Source organism: Symphalangus syndactylus, chromosome 17 (genome assembly GCF_028878055.3).
Source record: "Symphalangus syndactylus isolate Jambi chromosome 17, NHGRI_mSymSyn1-v2.1_pri, whole genome shotgun sequence".
Lineage (NCBI taxonomy): Eukaryota > Metazoa > Chordata > Mammalia > Primates > Hylobatidae > Symphalangus > Symphalangus syndactylus.
In genome coordinates, this window is record NC_072439.2 from 87,051,960 (window position 1) to 87,074,808 (window position 22,849).

General features: G+C 39.8%; 1 protein-coding gene across 6 annotated transcripts in view; it reads left to right on the plus strand.

Annotated features, from left to right (window-relative positions):
- Positions 1-22,849, plus strand: part of MAP3K13 (mitogen-activated protein kinase kinase kinase 13) — a 206,514-nt gene that overhangs the window by 59,693 nt on the left and 123,972 nt on the right. The window contains exon 1 of one of the 6 annotated variants that reach the window (XM_063621922.1): positions 21,547-21,801. The exons of the other annotated variants lie outside the window; for them this stretch is intronic. The gene's annotated coding sequence lies outside the window, so the exon portion shown is untranslated. Of the gene's footprint in view, positions 1-21,546; positions 21,802-22,849 lie in introns of those variants that run through there. 6 annotated transcript variants of the gene reach the window in all.

The following is a 22,849-nucleotide window of genomic DNA, read 5'->3' on the forward strand; positions in this document are numbered from 1 at the left end:
AGCCTCTAGAACTGTAAAAGAAAAAATTTCTGTTGTTTTAAGCCACCAGTTTGTGGTAATTTGTTAAAGTATGCCCAGGAAACTAATGCAATGTTTAACCCACATTCTGCTTTCTGAGTTAAGCCTGTGGTAGTGGTTTTAAGGCATGTCTAAATTTTTTTTTTATTCCTCCCTTTAAGAGATATAGCTTAATTCCTCTCCCCTTGGGTGTGGGCTGGACCTAATGACTAGCTTCTAATGAATAGAATAAAGAAGACTCAAGAGGCTTCAAGTTTCCAGCCTTGGAGACCAGGTCAGAGATTGGCAAACTATAGTCCACAGGCTGACTGCCTATTTTTATAAATAAAGTTTTATTGGAACACTCCATGCCCATTTATTTGTGTATTCTATGTGGCTGTTTTTACACAACAGCTGAGATGAGTAGCTGTGATACAGACTATAAGGCATACAAGTCTAAAATATTTACTATCTAGCACTTTAAGAAAAAGTTTGCCAAGCCCTGAACTAGGTCATAAGAAGCACTGCAGCTTTTTGCTTGCTGTGAATAACTTGCTCTAGGGGAAGCCAGCTGCCTTGTCATGAGGAGACTCAGATGTCCCTGCAGAAAGGCCCACGTGACAAGTAACCAAGGCCTCCTGCAAACAGCCATGTGAGTGGACAGTTTTGGAAGTAGTTCCTCCAGGCTTCAGGGGACTACATCCCTGGTCAACTGCTTGACTGCAACTTAATGAGAGACCCTGAGCCAGAACCTCTCACCCATGCTGCTCCGAGATTCCTGCCCCTCAGAGACTGTATGAGATAATAAATGTTAGTTGCTTTAAGTTGTTAAGTTTTGGGGCAATCTGCATGCTGCAGTGCACAAGTAATATACTCATTTATCCCTTCTGCAGTTTTCAATGCAACCTGCAAGCTGCTCTGTCTGTCTTATCTATGCCATAGGCTTTTGCTATTTTAGAAACATACTGGGAAACGAGACTTTTATATAAAGAAACTCCAAGATGACATAGACAAGACTTTTAGGAAACAAAGGACATTGGAAGGCAAGAATATTTTCATAATTCTCTATCTAATACAATACTGGATATGATTATTGCTACTGATATTAGGTCTATAAATCATGCTTATTTGAGTCATCAGGCAAGATGTTTGTTATGTTACTCACTATTTATACAGAAAGGAGTATTAGAGTATGCCATTATAATCTTTATTAGGTGCTTTTTGTAAATATTTTCTATAAATGTAAAGCAAGTTGTCTCTAGATGGAATGGTGTGAAGTTCTGTAGGTGTATTAATTTTCTTTTACAGCATAACAATATAATCACAAACTCAGTGGCTCAAAACAATACACATTTGTCACCTCAGTTACTGGGCATGGCCTAGCTTTGTCCTTCTCTGAGGGTCTCACATAGCTTCAGTCAGGGCTGCGTTCTCTGGATGCTCAACTGGGGAGCTCATAGACATAAGTTATGAACACCATTCACTTCCTTGTGGTTTTAGGGTGTGGTTGTAGTACCGAGAACTACAGTTTTTTTATTTTGTTTTTTTCTCCCTGTTGGCTAACGTCTGCCCTTAGGTCATAGAGGCCACCCACATTTCCTTGCCACTCAGGGTTCCCCAACATGGCCACTAGCCTCCTTATAGCTAGCAAGGGAGGGAGAGACTCCAGACAAGTGCTCCAGTTTTATATAGCATATTCACATATTACGTGCATATAATCATGTTCATCCCAGCACCTTTTCTGTATTATATTGATTGGAAGCAAGTATTACACTCAAAGAGGGGAATCACACAAGGGTGTGAACGCGAGAAGGTAAGGACCATGAGGGGCACCTTAACAGTTTGTCTGCCATAATGGGCCTGGAGATTATGCAAATCCTACTTGCAGGGTGGAATTAATGCCTTATCAAAGATGGTTTCTGTACCTAAAAAGGCAATGGAGTGCCTTGTTTTTATTTTTTTTTCTCCTCTGTGCTGCAAATGGACGACTCTCCGCATGGTATTTTTATTTATTTATTTATTTGAGACGGAGTCTCACTCTGTCACCAGGCTGGAGTGCAGAGGTGTGATCTTGGCTCACTGCAACCTCCGCTTCTCAGGATCAAGTGATTCTCCTGCCTCAGCCTCCCGAATAGCTGGGACTACAGGCATGCGCCACCATGCCCAGCTAGTTTTGGTATTTTTAGTAGAGATGGGGTTTCACCATGTTGGCCAGGATGGTCTTGATCTCTTGACCTCGTGATCTGCCCGCCTTGGCCTCCCAAAGTGCTGGGATTACAGGTGTGAGCCACCACGCCTAGCTGGATATTTTTTAATGACTAGAAATGGAATAATAAAAAGCAGGAGGGTAAAAGATATACATGATCCCAAAACATACCTTCAAACTGGAATGTACTGTAGCTAGAAACAGCTTGGCATGCAGCTAACTAGATTGACCTAAGCAAAGGCTTCCTGCCTATAAGGAGCCAAAGGTGCTATTTTTAGGAGCATAAAGGGAACCCATTTCCAGGAGATAAAGATACAGTGGAAAAACTTTTATTATTTGTTCCAGTAAATGTGATGGATCACAAGTCTACCTTGCTATAAGATGTGCATGCATTCGTTCATTTAGAGAATTGCTATTGAATGTTTCCCATACACAAGGCCCTTTGCTAGGTGCTACCCAATTTTGCCTATGTTGATGGAGTATGTCTGTGGGAAAGAGTGCCACTATCTACTGTCTATACCTGCTATGAGTCTGGGAAGAGGCATAGAGGCACATGTGCCTAGTATCTGCTAGTCCTGGTATATAGTGTTTTTTCAAGAAGTTTGGTGGTAAAGAAAAGGGGAGTGAATAGATAAGTCAGAAGGAAATTTTGAAAAGGAGAGACATGGACATGCTTATAGGCAAAGAAGAAACCCAGCCAATAAGAAGAGACTTGATGATCTGTGACAAAAGAATCTGTTACATAATAGGTGCTCCGTTAATTATCTTACCCCTCTCCTTACACAGTTTCTCCTCACTACTTTTTTCTTAAACATATATTACCCTGCTCTACTATATGCTATACATGGCAGTAGATACCATACTGAATATGCACTTGGCCCCCTTCCCTTTATACCCCATCCAACTTGGAAATATTATTAGCCATTTAATAATCACTTCCGCCACCCCTCATCAGCCTTTGGTCCTTCCTCCTCTGACTATGCCTAACACAGAGTACCTCCTTAATCATATTTTCAGCTACCATGTTGATTGCTTTGCATCCTCAGTTAGGCCCTCATGGCTGATTGGTGGCCTTTGATTTCTATCTACTGTTTCCCACAGTGGCTGTCAAAACCTCTCTTGCTCCATAGAATCCCAAATCTGTCACCTTTTCCTTTCAGCAGGTGATCTGCCTTCTATAATGTCATTAGAAATGGGATCTCGCAACTTCATTTCTACTAATCTCATAAGTTTGTTTTTTTGAGACAGAGTCTCGCTCTGTCGCCCAGGCTGGAGTGCACTGCAACCTCTACCTCCCAGGTTCAAGTGATTCTCCTGCCTCAGCCTCCCCAGTAGCTGGGATTACAGGCATGCACCACCACGCCCAGCTAATTTTTGTATTGTTAATAAAGACAGGGTTTCACTATGTTGGCCAGGCTGGTCTTGAACTCCTGACATCAGGTGATCGCCCACCTTGGCCTCCCAAAATGCTGGGATTATAGGTGAGCCACTGCGCCTGGCCCCGTTTCTGCTAATCTCATCATCTTTCATTGCCATCTGCACTTTTCTGTTTTCTCTCAAAAAAGTACATACACACACACACACGTAAACACATACACCTTCTTCTGGTTAAGGCTTTTCATTCCAAATCCTCCCACCTCCTCAAACTTTATCCCAGCCATGACCATCCCTCAGTTTAGTGAAAAGACACACTCTCTATTACAGCATAGTGCAGGGGTCCCCAACCCCTTGGCCACTGACTGATGCTGATCCGTGGCCTATTAGAAACCGGACCGCACAGCAGATGGGCAGCAGGCCAGTGAGCTAAGCTTCATCTGGTATTTACAGCTGCTCCCCATCACTTGCATTATTGCCTGAGCTCCCCCTCCTGTCAGATCAGCGGTGGCATTAGATTTTCATAGGAGCAGGAAAACTATTGTGAACTGCACATGTGAAGGATCTTGGTTGCGTGCCCTTTATGAGAATCTAATGCCTGATGATCTGTCATTGTCTCCCATCACCTCCAGATGGGACTGTCTAGTTGCAGGAAAAAAAGCACAGGGCTCCCACTGATTCTAACATTACAGTGATTTGTGTAATTATTTCATTATATATTACAATGTAATAATAGAAATAAAGTGCACAATAAATGTAATGCACTTGAATAATCCCGAAACCACCCACTCCCATCCCGCCCCCTGAATCCACGGAAAAATTCTCTCCATGAAACTGGTCCCTGGTGCCGAAAAGGTTGGGAACTGTTGGCATAGTGTATTACAGAATCATTTTCAGGCTATCTTGCTTAAATTAGAAGGGAAAAAATTGTAACAAGTTTTGTTTTTGTTTTACCTCACATACCTATTATTTATTTGTGGTGAAACATTTAAAATCTATTCTAGCAATTTTCATGTGTTGAATACATTGTTATTACCTGTAGTCACTGTGTTGTACAAGAGATCTCCTGAACTCATTCCTTCTAACTGAAATTCTCTGTCCTTTGACCAACATCTCCCCAAAACCCCAATAACACGTTTTTTAAAGTTAAAATAATTTAGTTAAAATAGCAGTGAACATTTCTTACCAATTTTTGTAACTTTTCCCAAAAGTGATAGATTTGTACTTCACAGATAATCTAGAAATTTATATTAAAAGAGAAGAAAATAAAATCACCAGTCTCTCTATATCCAGAGATAGGCATGATATATGTACGATCTATATCCTTCAACCTTCTAGTCATCTATACATGTTAGATCACCTGGTATCCATTATTTTGTTGCCTGCCTTTTTTTTCACACTTTGTCATGAATATTTTTTCCTGTTCCTATACATTTTAGTGTACAACCTGTAAAGGTTTTAAGTGTTCTATTGAATAGTTTTATCATAATTTATTTAATAACTTTCATTGTTAGGAGTATTATATTATTCCCAGTTATTTTTGTTTTAAATAATTACGTGATGAAATCCTTGTAGCTAGATCGTTTTGCAAAGTACTGATTATTTATTTAGAATTAATTTCTCAAACTTGAATTTTGGGTCAAAAGATATTTACATTTTAAGCCTACTGACACCTATTGCCAAATTGTACTTCAAAAAAAATGCAGCAATTATTTAGCCATCAGCAGTATATAAGAGTATCTATTTTGCTATACCCTTTCCAAAGGGTGCAACATTTTTGTCTGTGAATTGCTTGTTCATGAACCTTTTCCTCCTCCTCCCTCTGCCTTATTAGTATGTTTATCTGTCTATCTTGATAATTTTTGAACTCACATTTGTTCAAATTAGTAAAAGTGAATTTTGCACTCATTTTTCTAATACTTTTGAACTGAGGTGTTCACAACACAAAGGAAGATAGACTTGCTGTTTTGTTTTTTTTTTTTTTTTTTTTTTTTTTAGACAGAGTCTCGCTCTGTCACCAGGCTGGAGTGCAGTGGTGCTATCTAGCTCATTGCAACCTCCACCTCCTGGGTTCAAGCGATTCTCCTGCCTCAGCCTCCCGAGTAGCTGGGATTACAGGTGTGCACCACCACACCCAGCTAATTTTTGTATTTTTAGTAGAGATGGGGTTTCACTATGTTGGCCAGGATGGTCTCGATTTCTTGACCTCATGATCCACCTGCCTCAGCCTCCCAAAGTGCTGGGATTACAGGCATGAACCACTGTGCCCGGCTGAGATTTGTTTTTATATATTGGACAGACTACAGATTATGTATACAGATATAGATATATCAAGATGTAGCTTTACAAAGCCATTTAATACTGTTCTGTGTAGCTTACTCTATTTCTTTATACATCTCTATTTACTCTATTTCTTATACATTGCCTTATTGATCATCATTTAGAGGCCTGGAATAATTAATAGTTTAGTTAAAAGTAAAGCATGACATTGATCTCAGTCTACTTGTCCAACTTATAAATTATTCTTTAATACTAGCCTATTTTCTCTTTCACATTTTTAAAACACATTTTTTAAGTTTTCAGTAGATGGCAGCAGCAGAAAGCATTCTTTCATTCGATTGAAAATGTCACCAGGCATTTTGAGGGAACAATACAAAAGAATTTGCCCTAAATGTGAAGAACTTGTGATGGAGGCGATTTCAGAAATATCACTGTAGCCAGGTGTGGTGGCTCACGCCTGTAATCCCCACACTTTGGGAGGTTGAGGCGGATGGATCACCTGAGGTCAGGAGTTCGAGAGCAGCCTGGCCAACATGGTGAAACCCTGTCTCTACTAAAAATACAAAATTAGCCGGGTGTGTGTGGTGGTGCACACCTCTAATCCCAGCTACTTAGGAGGCTGAGGCAGGAGAATTGCTTGAACCTGTGAGGCGGCAGTTGCAGTGAGCCGAGATTACATCATTGCGCTACATCCTGGGCAACAAAAGCAAAACTCTGTCTCAAAAAAAAAAAAAAAAAAAGAAAAGAAAAGAAATATAAATGTAGCATGTAGAAAAGAAAAAGAATATGCATGTCACTATTTTATACTCCAACTAAGCAGTGAGCTCCAACAGATAATCTCCTGGGGAAAATGCATTTAATTTTTCAAATGTTGCATTGTTTACTAATTACAGTATATTTTACTGGTTTTCTGGAATTCTACTTTTTCCTTCTACCTCTCTTTATATTTACTTATAGTGAAAGCCACTTCAAGACACCAGCCTCTTTTCTAGACGAATGGCCTTTTGAAGATGAACATTTATTATGGAGCCTTGAGTAATTTAATAAACTAAAAATACATGCTAAGAAAATGTGGCCTTTTTAGGCCACTGCTTCCATTTTGAATGATCTTCAATGGAGCTTCATTTTGCTCATTTTGAAATTTAGGCCCAATATATCTCTTGAGTATTTATAATAGTTTTCTCTAGATCATAATATTCCCCCTAAAGTTAAACAAGCATTTTCTGTAATTCACTTGTGACAGGAGCAAGCAACACTACCACAGGAGACCTATGAACATGCTGCTTTTCTTTCCAAACTATACTGACATGTGGATATTCTGTCCTATAGACCACGAGGGGTGGCTATAAGATAGGCCTGGCCAGGCATGGTGGCTCACGCTTGTAATCCCAGCACTTTGGGAGGCCGAGGTGGGTGGATCACGAGATCAAGAGATCGAGACCATCCTGGCCAACATGGTGAAACCCTGTCTTTACTAAAAATACAAAAATTAGCTGGGCGTGGTGGTGTGCACCTGTAGTCCCAGCTATTCAGGAGGCTGAGGCAGGACAATCGCTTGAACCCAGGAGGTGGAGGTTGCAGTGAACTGAGATCACTCCACTGCACTCCAGCCTGGTGACAGAGCGAGACTCTGTCTCAAAACAAACAAACAAACAAACAAATAAATAAAAGATAGGCCTAGTTGTTATGGGTTTTGAAAAGAAAAGAGGAGCACTTGGTACTCTGGCCGGTTGAAAGCTAATGGTGATTTCAAAGGCAGAGAAATCAGATTATTCTGAACTAGGAACAAGCAGCGGCTATAAGCATATGGTACTGTAATCAAAGGCTTCCATTTCTACCTATTCTTTTTTTTTTTATTTTAGATTCAAGGGGCACATATGCAGGTTTGTTACATTGGTATATTGTGTCATGGTGGGGTTTGGGCTTCTATTGAACCCATCACGCTAATATTGAACTTCACACCCAGGAGATGGTTTTTCAGTCCTTGCTCTCCTCCCTCCCTTCCTCAGTGTCTTTTATTTCCATCTTTACATCCATGTGTCTCCATTGTTTAGCTTTCGCTTATAAGTGAAAACATGCAGTATTTGGTTCTCTGTTTCTGCATTCATCCACTCAGGATAATGGCCTCCAGCTGCATCCATGTTGCAGCAAAGGACATGACTTCATTCTTTTTATGGCACTGTAGAATTCCGTGGTGTATCTGATCTACCCAATCTTAAGACTGTCTCAAAATGAGAAAGAACAGATTGGGATTCAACTAACTGAAGATGGTCTGGAGTGGTTTTCAAAAATTGTATTTTGGAATGAAGAATTTTTTTCACCCTTAATTCCATCCCAGCCCAAATTCTGTATGTGAGATGTATTAAGAAAGGAAACTTTCCAGTTCTAGACTGTAAGCTTCTTCAGGGCGGGGACTGTGTATTTATCATCAGATCTCAGCTCAGGGCTAGCACATACCGAGTGCTCTGAAGTGTTTCCTGAATGAATAAATGAAGTTAACTGCTTTATAGTGACTCTTTCCTTTCATGTCTCCCTAAGACTCCCCTTCTTTTCATATGCTGTTGGCATGCTGTGTGCATACACTAGAGTAGGCAGGAACTCTTTCTCCTCAGCAAGGACACAGCTTCGAAGAGAGGTTTCTGGTAAAGAATGTCTATTGTTGGTTAGTCGGCACAGGGGAGACCCTGGGGCCAAAGCCTTCTGAGGTGGTTTTTAAAAGATTAAAGCATCAAAATTTTCCAGGCCGCAGAAAAATAGACATTTTTATAAGAATTTAAAATATATTTCCAGACCCTAGCATGTTTTATTAGGTTCAACAGAGCACTTATGAATTGATCCAAGGATTCTTGAATCATGTTTTCTATATTTCCAAAGCACTTCTGTTATCAGAACTGCTTCTATGACACTTTCTTTTCTTTTTTTTTTTTTGAGACGGAGCTTTGCTCTTGTTGCCCAGGCTGGAGTGCAATGGCGTGATCTTGGCTCACTGCAACCTCCACCTCCCGGGTTCAAGCAGTTCTCCTGCCTCAGCCTCCTGAGTAGCTGGGATTACAGGCATGCATCACCATGCCTGGCTAATTTTTTGTATTTTTAGTAGAGACTGGGTTTCACCATGTTGGTCAGGCTGGGCTCAAACTCGTGACCTCAGATGATCCACCTGCCTTGGCATCCCGAAGTGCTGGGATTACAGGCATGAGCCACTGCGCCCGGCTTCCTGTGACACTTTTAGGACCATTGTCACTTATATCTTGTTGGATCTCTGACTGTAATTGCTTGGGTCCGTGTTTCTTGTTTGTTCATCCTTGTTTTAATCGTACTATATGGTACGCTAGTATTTTCTCTTATGTTACATTTCAGATACTTTTGAGACAAAATATGTGATTTTTCAATAAGATACCATCTCACACCAATCAGAATGGCTATTACAAAAAGTCAGAAAATAGCAGATGCTGGCAAGGTCACAGAGAAAAGGGAACACGTATACACTGTTGGCAGGAATGTAAATTAGTTCAACCATTGTGGAAAGCGGTTTGGCAATTTCTCAAAGAGCTTAAAACAGACTACCATTCGACATAGCAGTCCCATTATTCAGTATACACTCAAAGGAAAATAAATCGTTCTTTCATAAAGACACATACATGCATATAATCATCATAGCACTCTTCACTATAGCACAAACATGGAATCAACCTATCAACAGTAGACTGGATAAAGAAAATGTGGTACATATACACCATGGAATACTACACAGCCATAAAAAAGCATGAGATAATGTTCTGTGCAGCAACATGGATGGAGCTGGAGGCCATTATCCCACGTGAACTAATACAGGAACAGAACACAAAACACCACATGATCTCACTTATAAGTGGGAGCTAAACATTGAGTACACATGGACAATAGACACCAGGGCCTATTTGAAGGTGGAGGATGGGAGGAGGATGCAGACTGAAAAACTACCTATTGGGCACTATGCTTATTGCCTGGGTGATGAAATAACCTGTACACTGAACCCCCATGACACACAATTTATCTATATAACAAACCTGCACATATATGCCTGAAACTAAAATAAAAGTTTTTAAAAATGTGATTTAAAAATTCTTGTTGGCTTTCCTTTAGAATTGAGGACGGTTTTCTATGTCCCAGGATTACTGAGTGAGTGTTAACTGACTCTGCCAAAGAAAGAGGCAGTGTTAGTGGTCACTGTTATCCACAGATGGGATGATGTCATGCAAAGAAGATCCCAGGAGACTGGTAATCAATTCCTGGCTCTGCCATGAATTTCAAGACTATGGACAAATCTCTGAACTTGCATTTATTCATATGCTAAAAAAAGGAAGACAGAGTAGATTGAGTTTTAAGGTTTCTCCCAGTATCTTGGTTCTCTGAGTAACTAATTCTCAGAATGTCTAGAGCAATCATTTACTTATCTCATTTAATAAATAGCCATGTAACACCAAGTAGCAGGATATATTAGTGGGGTAGAGTAAGTAGCAGTAACAGAGTCTCAAAAAATTTGGTGTCTCATAAAAGGAAGAACACTCATCATTAGCAACCCTAAAGCAGGCAGGTAATTCAGGACAGATAGACAGCTTTGATTCATTAGAATATTCAAAGCCCAGGGTTACTTCTATTTGTTGTTCTGCCATTGCCTAGGGTGTTGTCATCATCCGCATGGTACAAGTTGACTCAGTGTGGCAATGGGGAAAAAGAGTCCAGGACTGCAGGTTCATCTCTAACAAGACCCGGAAGTTGCAAACATCACTCACATCTCATTGACTAGAACTTAGTCATGTGGTCACGTGTACAGCCAGGAAAGTAGAGAAATATTTAGCAGAGTGGCCATGTACCCACCTAAAACTTTAAAAGTAGGAGTGGGGTCGGGCACGGTGGCTCACTCATGTAATCCCAGCACCTTGGGAGGCCAACGCGGGCAGATCACCTGAGGTTGGGAGTTTGAGACCAGCCTGACCAACATGGAGAAACTCCGTCTCTACTAAAAATACAAAATTAGCCGGGTGTGGTGGTGCATGCCTGTAATACCAGCTACTCAGGAGGCTGAGTCAGGAGAATCACTTGAACCCAGGAGGCAGAGGTTGTGGTGAGCCAAGATCGTGCCATTGCACTCCAGCCTGGGCAACAAGAGAAAAACTCTGTCTAAAAAGAAAAAAAAGAAAAAAAGTGGGAGTGGGGATCAAGGATTCTCTTACCAAAAGGAAAGAGGAAAGATTGGATATTGGAGGACAATCTCTACCACTATACCTTCTGTTATAATTTTAAGCCACTAAAACAATTTTTATTTTCCTATTTATTGTGTTTCTTGTCTAGTGAAATAGGCTGAGATCAGGCTCTGTGATTTATCCCTCTGTGTAAATACACCAGCATATGTTAAGTTATCTTGAACATAGATGGCATGCATTAAAAAAATGTATACTTGATTTATATATTGATGTTCAGAGTATCTGAAAAAGCACTATGGCCAGCCCCCTTCCTCATTCCTATATTCCCCTGTATCTACTTATTACCTGTTTAATGAATGCTACCCATACAGCTTTAATTCTCAACCTAGTTGAACAGAATGAATTGGAACCTATGAAGTAAAATTTTAAAAATACAATATAAATTGATTGACTCAGGGCAGGTTGCTGCTAGTAGCAATTACTATCTTTTACTACTTGAGGTAAAGATATTACTATCCTATCATGGGGTAGTACAATTACACGTAATGGAAAACCAAGAGCTTTCCAATGTGGCTTCATTATTTAATTGTAAGTGTATTTCCTGGACATAACGTATAATTACATTCATGAGTACACTTTAAAATAGAGTTTTTCCCTGAAAGATTTTTGAGTCCTGCCCCGTCTGTCCCCTTCATCAGTGTTAATAGTAAAGAGATGACTATAGTGCTGGGTATTGTTAAAAGAAAAACTTCAGCCAAATTAAATTTAAAGGGGTTTAATTGAGCAATGAACAATTCGTGAACTCGGCAGCCCCCGGAATCACAGCAAATTCAGAGAGACTCCAGTGCAGCCACGGGATGGAAGAGGATTTATGGACAGCAAAAGGAAAGTGACAGTACAGAAAACGGAAGTGAGGGGCAGAAACAGCTGGGTTGGTTCCAGCTCAGCATTTGCCTTATTTGAACATGGTTCGAACAGTTGGCTACATTTGATTGGCCAAAACCCAGTGATTGGCATAGGTGTGGGCTACGGTTGGTTTACACCTCCACTTGTTACAGTTTACAATATACAGAAAAATCTTTAGGCCAAACTTAAATACGTAAGGAGGCAGCTTTAGGCTAAACTTGACTTAACAGTATGACTCTACATAGTATGGACCTGTTTATGGATGCATATAAGGCTCATTTTTAAACTGACTTCACAGTTTACTGATTCAGTGTTAATATCTTATCATCTTTGACTTCTGGTTCTTCACTTGCTGTACTCACACTCTGTAATCTTATATTAGAATGAAAAGTACTAATGTGTGCCTTACCAGTTTTACATTTGATATGGACCTTAGGGGAATTGTCCCTGCTCTCTCATATCCAGTTTCCCCAAATCCTTCCCCTTCAAGGTCTACCTCCTTGTTGAAACTGACCATAACCACCCCCCACCCCCGCCCACCCCAAATGGTCATTCCATCAAAGAGAAGAAAGACTTAATTCAAGCTCTGGGTAAGAGGGTGGCAGTGCAGACTGGGACTAGTAGAGCAAACTGCAGCATTAGACCAGGCTGTGTTTGTGTAAGGGCAAGCCTTTATTCCCTTCACAAGCATGCCAACTTACCAAAGATAAGTAAATCCTAAGTATCGGCTATCGTCTGGTCTAGGAAGAGCTGCTCTTGGCCTTGACTCAGCCTCACTTCACATTCCCAGAGCTCTTGATGAGCCTCGACTTGGGGCATCTTTGTTCTTGTCATATTTGTCTCCAGGGTACTTAGATGTTTCCGTAAGGGACAGGACATATCTATCTGCGAAGGGTCTGCTCCTACCTCTTTGTGTCAACAGAGAGCAGCAGAGAGTATCACCCGGTAGCCTAACCTGTAGGCTTCAAACTGGGGCAATGGCAATCCAAGTGCCTGGGGAAGCAAATGCATGGGGAGTGTACCCATTGCCCCCGTTTGAAGCCTATAGGTTAGGCTACCGGGTGATGCTCTCCACTGCCCTCTGTTGACATAGAGAGGTAGGAGCAGACCCTTAGCACATAGATATGTCCTGTCCCTTAGGGAAACATCTAAGTCCCCTGGAGACAAATGTGACAAGAATAAAGATGCCTCAAGTAGAGGCTCATCAAGAGCCTCAAGAACAACACTGGGGCTGTTATAAGCATGCGGGGGGGGCATGGTACTAAATGTGTTGCTGTGTGTAGGATGGTCCCATGCAAGGAAGACTATTCTTGCCCCCAAACTTCAGTTACCTTTCTTCTAGTATTGTATCCCAAATTCAAGTAAAACATTCCTGTCTACCCCACTAATTTAACATCTACACCATTTTGTATTGTTACTCATCTCACCAAAGCTCCTTGATACTTAGAAATTGGCTTTTTAATCTTTGCATTGCTACTTCTTAAAAATTTATCCTTAATTTTACTCACTGGATAATGAACAACAGGTCTTTAAAGGGGGAGGGTTAACAGGTAATGGATAGAATTTAAAAGTATACTCAGTTTTCAATAGATAACAGAGTTTAGATAAAAGCTATATTAGATGAGCCAATCTCCCCGGGGCCCTAATTTTCTCACATGTAAAATGGAACCAACAACTACCCTATTTTAAAGAAATTTGTAAACTGTAAAGTGCAGTACAAGATCATTTACAAAGAATGTCTAGGACCAGATTTGCTCCCAGTTATTATTTCTGGAATTTAGATATCTGAAACTCCAAAAGAGTGCAATATAATGAAGATACGTTAAGGCCAGGCGCGGTGGTTCATGCCTGTAATCCCAGCACTTTAGGAGGCCGAGGTGGACAGATCACTTGAGGTCAGGAGTTCGAGACTGGCCAACATGGTGAAAACCCGTCTCTACTAAAAATACAAAAATTAGCCTGGCATGATGGTGTGTGCCTGTAATCCCAGCTACTCTAGAGGCTGAAGCAGGAGAATCACTTGAACCCGAGAAGCGGAGGTTGCAGTGAGCCAAGATCATGCCACTGCACTGCAGCCTGCGTGTCAGAGTGAAACTCCGTCTCACAAAAAAAAAAAAAAAAAAAAAAAAATTAGCTGGGCATAGTAGCGTACACCTGAAATCCCAGCTACTCGGAAGGCTGAGGTAGGAGAATCACTTGAACCTGGGAGGCAGAGGTTTCAGTGAGCTGAGATCATGCTGCTGCACTCCAGCCTGGGCGACAGAGTGAGTGAGACTCTGTCTCAAAAAAACCAGCCAAACAAACAAAAAGCAAAAAGAACTCAGAAATGACTTTAAAATGAAGGTCAGAAAAAGGATAGGTCACAGGAAAAATATGCTTTTATAACCTTTGAATAGAGAGAAATAGAAAAAAAATTAAGAGATTCAAAGTTATAATCTGTTAACCACAGAATAAGAATAACCTATGAGAAAATGCATGAAATTCAGAAATATAAAATATATGTTTAGTTATAGTTTTGATTATGAGGTTATTGAGTAACATAACTAACGTTGTTTACCATGTTGAGGTGCTATGCTATACCTATAATTACTTCCATTTTGCAGTGAGTCATTTAAGTGAACATTTAAGTAACCTTGCCCAGGGCTTCAGAATTAATGTATCTTAAAGCCTGGATGAATTGAGATAAATGGTAAAAAGATTTCTGTGAAGGTCACTGACTTCAAAATATCAAAGATGCAGCTTGCTGTTGTGAGGAAATATTGGGTCTTTAAAATGTCGGACTTTTGATGGTGACAAAGATAATAATAATAAAGTGTAAACACCATGTAAGAGTTAGAAGACAGAATTGGAAAGTTAATCTACCAACATAGTGAAATTATTAATGTCAGAAAAGGAATTCTATAGTACAGGGAATCTGATTTTAATTTGGTTTTCTTGAATAGGATGAAAGAGAATCAATTAATGACGTTGTGTTAATAAGGACTCTTTTGGCTGCAAGTGCCAGAAACCTATATCAAACTGGTTTGTTTGTGTGTTTTTTAAAGGGAGTGGGGAGGGAGGGGTTGATTGGCTTATGTAATTGGGAGGTCCAGCAGACTAACTGACTTCAGACAAGACTGAAATTAGATGTCCAGTGGCCTTTTTCAGCAATCTGTCTTCTTTCCTTTATCTCTGGTCTGCTTTCCTCTGCCCGATATATGGATGGAGACGACAGCCCTCTGCCTACTTGTCCTTACAGCTAGTATCCTGATGAAACAAATGTTCAGCCCCCACCCCGCCAATAGTTGTCAAACATCCTGGGGATGACTCAGATGATGCTTATTGGCTGGCTTGGAGGATGTGTCTATCCTTTCACTAATTATTATGACCAGGGAGTTGAGTTGGCCAGCCTGTGCCACATGCTCACTCTTGGAGCACTCACTTCAGATGGGGTCATCCCCATCTGAACCATATGGACTAAAAGTGGGGGAGAGATAGTTCCTTCAAATGGGGAAGATACAGAGGCAGACTTTATGTATTTATGTGTTGAGACGGAGTCTCGCTCTGTCACCTGACTTTAAAAGGCAGATATCCACTACTCTGATGTTTTGGTGTTTAAGTATATTGCCTGCAATGTGTGGCTAAAGTGGAAATGCCAACTTGTCTAGCTAAAGAAGGGGAGAAATTAAAACAGGATCAAAAGAATAGAAGTTAGACAGTTAAGAGGTTTTCTCTCTCTTTCTCTCTCTCTCTCTCTCTTTCTCTCTCTCTTTTTACATGAGCTCTAAGAAAGTATTATGAATTCTAGGCTGGGTGCAGTGGCTCACACCTGTAATCCCAGCACTTTGGGAGGCCAAGGCAGGCAGATCACCTGAGGTCAGGAGTTCAAGACCAGCCTGGCCAAAATGGTGACACCCCATCTCTACTAAAAATACAAAAACAATCAGCTGCATGTGGTGGTGGGCGCCCGTAATCTCAGCTACTCAGGAGGCTGAGGCAGGAGAATTGCTTGAACCCGGGAGGCAGAGGTTATGGTGAGCCAAGATCGCACCATTGCACTCCAGCCTGGGTAACAAGAGTGAAACTCCGTCTAAAAAAAAAAAAGAAAAAAGAAAAAGAAGAAAGAAAGTAGTGTGAATTCTATGTGGATGAGTAAAGTAATCTATAAAGTCTTCTTTCGCTCTTTCAATGTATAAAGTACCTTTGCAGACTCAGTATATTATTTTTAATCCTACAAAGGTTTGATTTATGGTATTTTGCCAGAATTTGTGTGTTATGGTATGGTGTATTTTGGGGATGGTAAATATTTTATTAATTGAGAAATCCATCTGCTTTTGATTTGCTTCAATACATTTGCTTTATCAATCAGAGAAGAATCTTATATCCCTCCATGGTAATCATCCTTTTGACAGGAATAACACATTAAAGCTTCATTAAGCTGTTAAGACTTCTGAATAGCACATAAAATTTCAAGCAATTGCCTTTCTCCAGCTGGCTAGATATTTTATTATCCTTTAATTAAAAATATTGAATGGTTAAGTCTAATTAACTCACAATATTCTTTAAAGTTTGCCATATCGTGTACCTTTAATATAAAGACGACTGTAGAATTTAACATGAGGCTTTAATCTTCTTAAAAGTTTACAGATATGTATTCAGTGCAAATTTTTATTTATAGCGTACCTTTTCAAAAAGAGTTTGAAGTGCTTATCATAAAAAAGAATATATATAATAAGGTTAACCATAGGGTAATCCAACCCAAAACAAGGAAGAGAAAGCAAGTATGCATATAAATATATACTTTTGTGCTTAGCTTATTTTAAAGCATATGAATTTTAAAGTTGGCTGTGAGCTTCCCAGCAGCAGGGTCGAAAAAATGAAAATTCAGTAGATTACATTGTTATCATCTAAAAGGTAGACAGACACCTAATAATTCTTCAAGAACAGAAAATTTTTCCTTCATATTAAGTTGTAACACAGATTCCTCATGTGAATTCCTTACATGGGAGATATCATTCAAGATAATGGACAACACAGAAACAATATGAATCTTCCTTATAATAATTTTCAATAAAAGCAAGACCATAACACTCAATGATAGTTATTCTGCTAAGGGGTATTAGGCTAATGATATTTAGACAGCATGTAGCTTTCTGATGATCTCCCTTGACATAAGGATAGATTTGAGTGAACTTATAAGAATGTTTTTCCTTAGATGTTTCTTAAAAATCACTTTCTCAGATAGGCATTTAATGGGAGCTGGACAGAGGAAAAAATGGCAGTATAATAATAATCTGCTGAGGTCTTTGAATATTGAAATTCAGTTATTGACCAAGGCTCCATATACTTTGGAGTGGAAATAGGGTTAACATTCTGATATGAAAGTGGAGAATTCTGACCAGTATTCCCAACTAGGAGACAGTTTGTTCTCCAAATTAATTCACATCATTTTATACAAACTACATCTTTATGTAGAAAAATGTAGCTGCTTTTTAAAAACAATGAATAGAGCTCTTGATCAGCTAGCATAACTACCTGAAGGTTCCCCTGATCTGTTTCAGAACCCCAAAGATATTCCCCAACCACCTGAAGGAAAATGACTTGGATGAACATCCCTTTGGAAGTTGGGTCACTAATAGATATTTTTAGAATTTCCTGAAAAGATTTTGTATTAGTCTGTCTTCACGCTGATGATAAAGACATACCTGAGACTGGGCAATTTACAAAAAAAAGAGGTTTAATTGGACTTACAGTTCCACATGGCTGGGGAAACCTCACAATTGTGGTGGAAGGCAAGGAAGAGCAAGTTACATCTTACATGGATGGCAGCAGGCAAAGAAAGAGTGAGGAAGATGCAAAAGTGGAAACCCCTGATAAAACCATCAGGTCTTGTGAGACCTATTCACTACCATGAGAACAGTATAGGGGAACTGCCCCCATGATTCAATTACCTCCCACTGGGTCCCTCCCACAACATGTGGGGATTATGGGATTACAATTCAAGATGACATTTGGGTGGGGACACAGAGCCGAACCATATCAGATCTGTTCAAGATTTATTATAAACAAAATAAAGATGTTGTATTATTTCCTGTGGTTCTGATTCCTGGATCTGCACAGTTGTTGAAATTTCCCTTGTTGAGAGAGTAGCAGGGTCTCAATAACAAAATAAAACCAGCTACCAGTATCATTTACTGAGTATCTTCTGTATGTAGGTACTGTGTGCAACTCTTTACATGTGTTATAATATTACTTTAACCTTCACACAATAATATAGGCTATTATTATCCCCATTCTAATAATGAGAAAACCAAAACTCGGTTTACCTGAATATTCATAACTAATAAGTGGCAGAAACAGGATTTGAGCCCAGATCTCTTTACCAGCTTTTAACCACTACACACTGTTGTCTGTGAAGGAAATTTGAGTCTCCATGTATTAGCATTTGAGATCACTAAACTCTTTCTTTTTCCTGGTATTTCTGACAAAAATTGCCCATGGGTCATGATACTTTGGGCTTTGATTCTGGCTTAAATGAGTTGTCTTCCTTTTTTAAAAACACATTTTTTTCCTCAAAAAAAAAAACCTCCAAAACAAGAATAGCTTATATTTTTAAGCAGAATTATTGTACCTTAATTTCTATGTACAGATTTTTATCTAATAATGAATTTTAAATATCTTCTTGCATAATGAGACTAGAGTCATTTTCCAGTTATTACTGAAGTTTGAGGAGATTCGTTTGGTTCTTAAAAGAGCTTACTCACCTTGATAGTGGCTTTGCAGTCCTCCACACTTAGTATGTCCATGTGCTGAAATTAAAAATTACTTATAATGATGGGACTTGGCTTGATATCTGTAGAGTTGCATTGTTGCATACCATAGCCACCAGCTACATGTGACTATTTTTGGAGTTAAATAAATTTAAATCACTTTACATTAAAACTTCACTTCCTCAAGAACACTAGCCATCTTTCAAATGCTCAGTAGCCACATGTAGCTACTGTGTTAGTGCAAATTATGGAACACTCCATAATCACATCAAGTTCTCTTGGGCTGTACTTCTCTAGAGTGTACATTTTTCATGCCTCTATCTCCCTTCGTACCTTCTGCTTCTAAAATGATAATGACTTCCTCCAAGACTGACTTCTGTATCTTCCATAATTTGGTGAGACAGCTTATCTTTCCAATGATTTCCCATGATAGTTGACATGGAGGAGTCTTTGTTGACCTAGTTGATGTTCCTGTGGTACAGGAAGCATGCTAACCAAGGCCAAGTTTATCAAGTTTATCTTACTAAAGTGGCAAGTCCATAAAGCCAGCAAGTTTTTATTTTTCCGGGTTATATATTGAGCCAAGAATCTTAGGTGACTGTTATTAGAAGCATTTATAGACCCTGTTTTGTTTCAGAGACTACTCCCATCCCTAGTGGACTTATTAGTAATTTTGTTGCTGTCAAACCTTGCAGAAAAACTTCTACAACAGCTTTAGCCTTTTTTTTTTTTCTTTTTTTTTTTTTTGAGAGGGAGTCTCACTCTGTCACCAGGCTGGAGTGCAGTGGTGTGATCTCGGCTCACTGCAACCTCTGCCTCCTGGGTTCAAGCGATTCTCATGCCTCAGCTTCCCAAGTAGCTGGGATTACAGATGTGTGCCACCATGCCCAGCTAATTTTTGTATTTTTAGTAGAGATGGGGTTTCATCATGTTGGCCAGGCTTGTCTCAAACTCCTGACCTCAGATTTTATATATATATATATATACACAACTTGATGTTTCTTGGCTATCTTATTGACATAGTCCACAAAAAGTTTGCCTCTTTCCATTAGTCTGTATTGTTTTGGAAGAAAAAAATGTTTCTCATAAATCTGATTCTTTTAATGTATCCTGATTGGCTTTGGTTGTTGTTAAAATAAATAGAGATGTATATTCTTCATCTTTCCATTTGTTCGTTCTTTTTTTTTTTTTTTTCTTTGAGACAGAGTCTTGCTCTGTCGCCCAGGCTGGAGTGCAGTGGCATGATCTCGGCTCACTGCAAGCTCCGCCTGCCGGGTTCACGCCATTCTCCTGCCTCAGCCTCCCGAGTAGCTGGGACTACAGGCGCCTGCCACCATGCCCGGCTAATTTTGTTTTTGTATTTTTAGTAGAGATGGGGTTTCACCATGTTAGCCAGGATGGTCTCGATCTCCTGACCTCGTGATCCACCCATCTTGGCCTCCCAAAGTGCTGGGATTACAGGCATGAGCCACCGTGCCCCACCTGTTTGTTCTTAAATAACGTGGTACACTCAGGCCTACTGGGCATGTACCAATACTGTATTTACCTTGAGCACTCCCATGTTACCTGTATAAACTCCTTTGGTCTTTTTTGTAGTGATATTCCACAATAAGCTCCTTTAGAGAAGTTTGTTAACTATGTTGTTTGCCAACAATATTCTATTGCTTCAATATATACAGTACACTGAATATCTTTGCTGTATGTAAAATAATCCTGAAAAGTTTTCCTTTTCCAAATGAGCTAAGAAGTGTGCAGTACTTACTAGTGGTCAGGTTTAGACCCTCCAGAACCACTTAGAAACAGGCCACCACTTTCCTTCTCTCACAGTTGTATAAATAATCTGATTGAGATATAGAGCAGATCTCTGTTCAGAATGTTCTTGGTCACTGGACACCTCATAACCGAGGCTTTATATTAACCACGATCATTCTAGTTTCAAGGATTTGAGGCCACTTCCCAAGTTCAGAAAAATCATGATCAGTATTGTCAAGTATTAGTCATTGTGAAGTGTAGTGATGGGGAGTAGGGACAATAAATATTGAGATGCCTTTCGAATGAATTTAATACAGCTGTTTTTGCTGTTAATAATAAAACATCTTACTGAAACCAAAATTTGCTCAAAGTTTCATTAAGCACCCTTTTGGAACTGTGTCTTAATCGACTGCCAGAAGTTGAATAAACCAATGAGGAAACACTGTACCCTACTTAAAAGTAGCAGTAAATTTTTCTTCCATATCCACTTTTGATACATCATGAAGGTCAGCAAGATGTTACTGCTGTACGAAACAGCTACATTCATGTAATATTATTTTCCATATGTCTGTTTTCTTAGTTACTAAATTATTGTTCCCATGCATTCTTCCCGACAATTTTGCTTTTACAAGTCCTGATAATTTCGCTTTTACAAGTCGTAGTGGGCAGGGCATACATGTCCACTAGTCTGCTAGTTTTAGAAATGGTTTTCCTGACTTTGATTTGTTTTGATCGCATCTGGCATATTGCTGAACAGTAAGAAAAGTGTTGAAGAAAAGAGTTCTAATGAATAAAAGATGGGATTTCTTCTATATGCATTTTTGTTATCCTTGATTCCACAGAAATTCTATTTTGTTTCCTTCATTCAATAGCAACAATAATATTTTTATGACTATCACAGCTTGACACACACACACACACACACACACACACACACACACACACACACACACACACACACACACACTCTCAAGCTGCCAGTCTGTCTTAAGGCAGTGGCAGATGCCTGATTGGCGGGCTCTGTTTATTCTGTGACCAGATTCCTTCTAAAAGAAGGAAGGCCATGTCTGCCTGAAGCCTATTGGCCGGGCCTACTCTGGACCCGCCCCTCTTTTTTTTTCATGGCACACACCACAGCGAAGTCTGTGCGGAATCCTAAACCAGCCCAATTTACATCCATTCATGAATCTGTGACGTCAGCAAGCCTTTGGGCTCCTTTGCGGTGGGCTGGAGGATTGTGTGGGTGGAATCCCCCTCCCCTTTATTTTTCCAATTCTGCAAGCCTTTTAAAATTAACCTTACATCTTTTCAAAGCAAGAAAATGGAACAGCATGTGTAGGAATTCTTCGTTGTTGTGAGTATTGCACTCTGTTTTTCCTGTTTCTTCAGCATTTATTTCACAAGGACAGACAGAGAATGTATTTGTGATTTGAGGTGATTAGAAAGCTGATATTATTGAGGGCGACACCGTGAGAGAGACTGACAGAGAGACAGAGGCGGAGAGAAACCCGAAACCCCGTTACAGCTAGGAGCCTCTGAAACTGACAGCTGGTTTTCCTTTGCTTGTCTGCCTGCTAGACGTGGACATTTTTCATTTACGGTTCTGCACGTTACCTCGGATGCCTGCTTGGCTATCCTTAAAGGGAGATTCATTTCTCTGAGAGATGATGTGGATGGTATTAGCGGAAAAGCCCAGAACACCAGAAAGGTGCTGAGAAAAGCGGGGCCCGCAAGACAGAGCAGGTTCTATCCTGCGGGGCACTTGTCTTCCTTGTGGCCGTCCTTTCGCCGTTCCTCACCCTTCACCTTGCCTTTGTTTCATATTGTGTAACAGTCAGTATCTTGAGATTGCGATTTGGGGAAGATGAATACTTGTTCAACCATTTTTCAAAAGCTCTTATGACGGGAGCCATAGTGGTATATTTATATATATTCATAGCTCTTCTTTATGTCACTCTCTACACTTTATTTATAGTGTCAAAAACCTAAAAAGCTGCATTAGAGGGAAAGGGGGAATTATCCTTAAACTTGGGTTTTTCAATATCCTCTAATGAAAACTAAGAAGTGGTTACAATGTTCCACAATTATATTGCATAGAAATGCACATGAGTATTTTCCTAAGATGAACTTATTAGCTGAAAATAGTTTATTCCACTGTGTTGGGGAAACATGGAAAAGTTCTGACATGTTCCATGTATGAAGTTGGTTTGATAGCTTGCTACTGTAGTTTTAACAAAAAGTTAGTATTTGTGATTGAATTTGTTTTCCAAGGGTCCGTTTATTCTGGTGAAAGTTGTGAGAGTAAAGAAGAGGGATGTGACATTGTGACATGTTCTGCCCCTGGGGCAGCTCCTCAACCTGAATGATCTGACAGCATTTCCCAACTGCTTCACTTTGAGCAA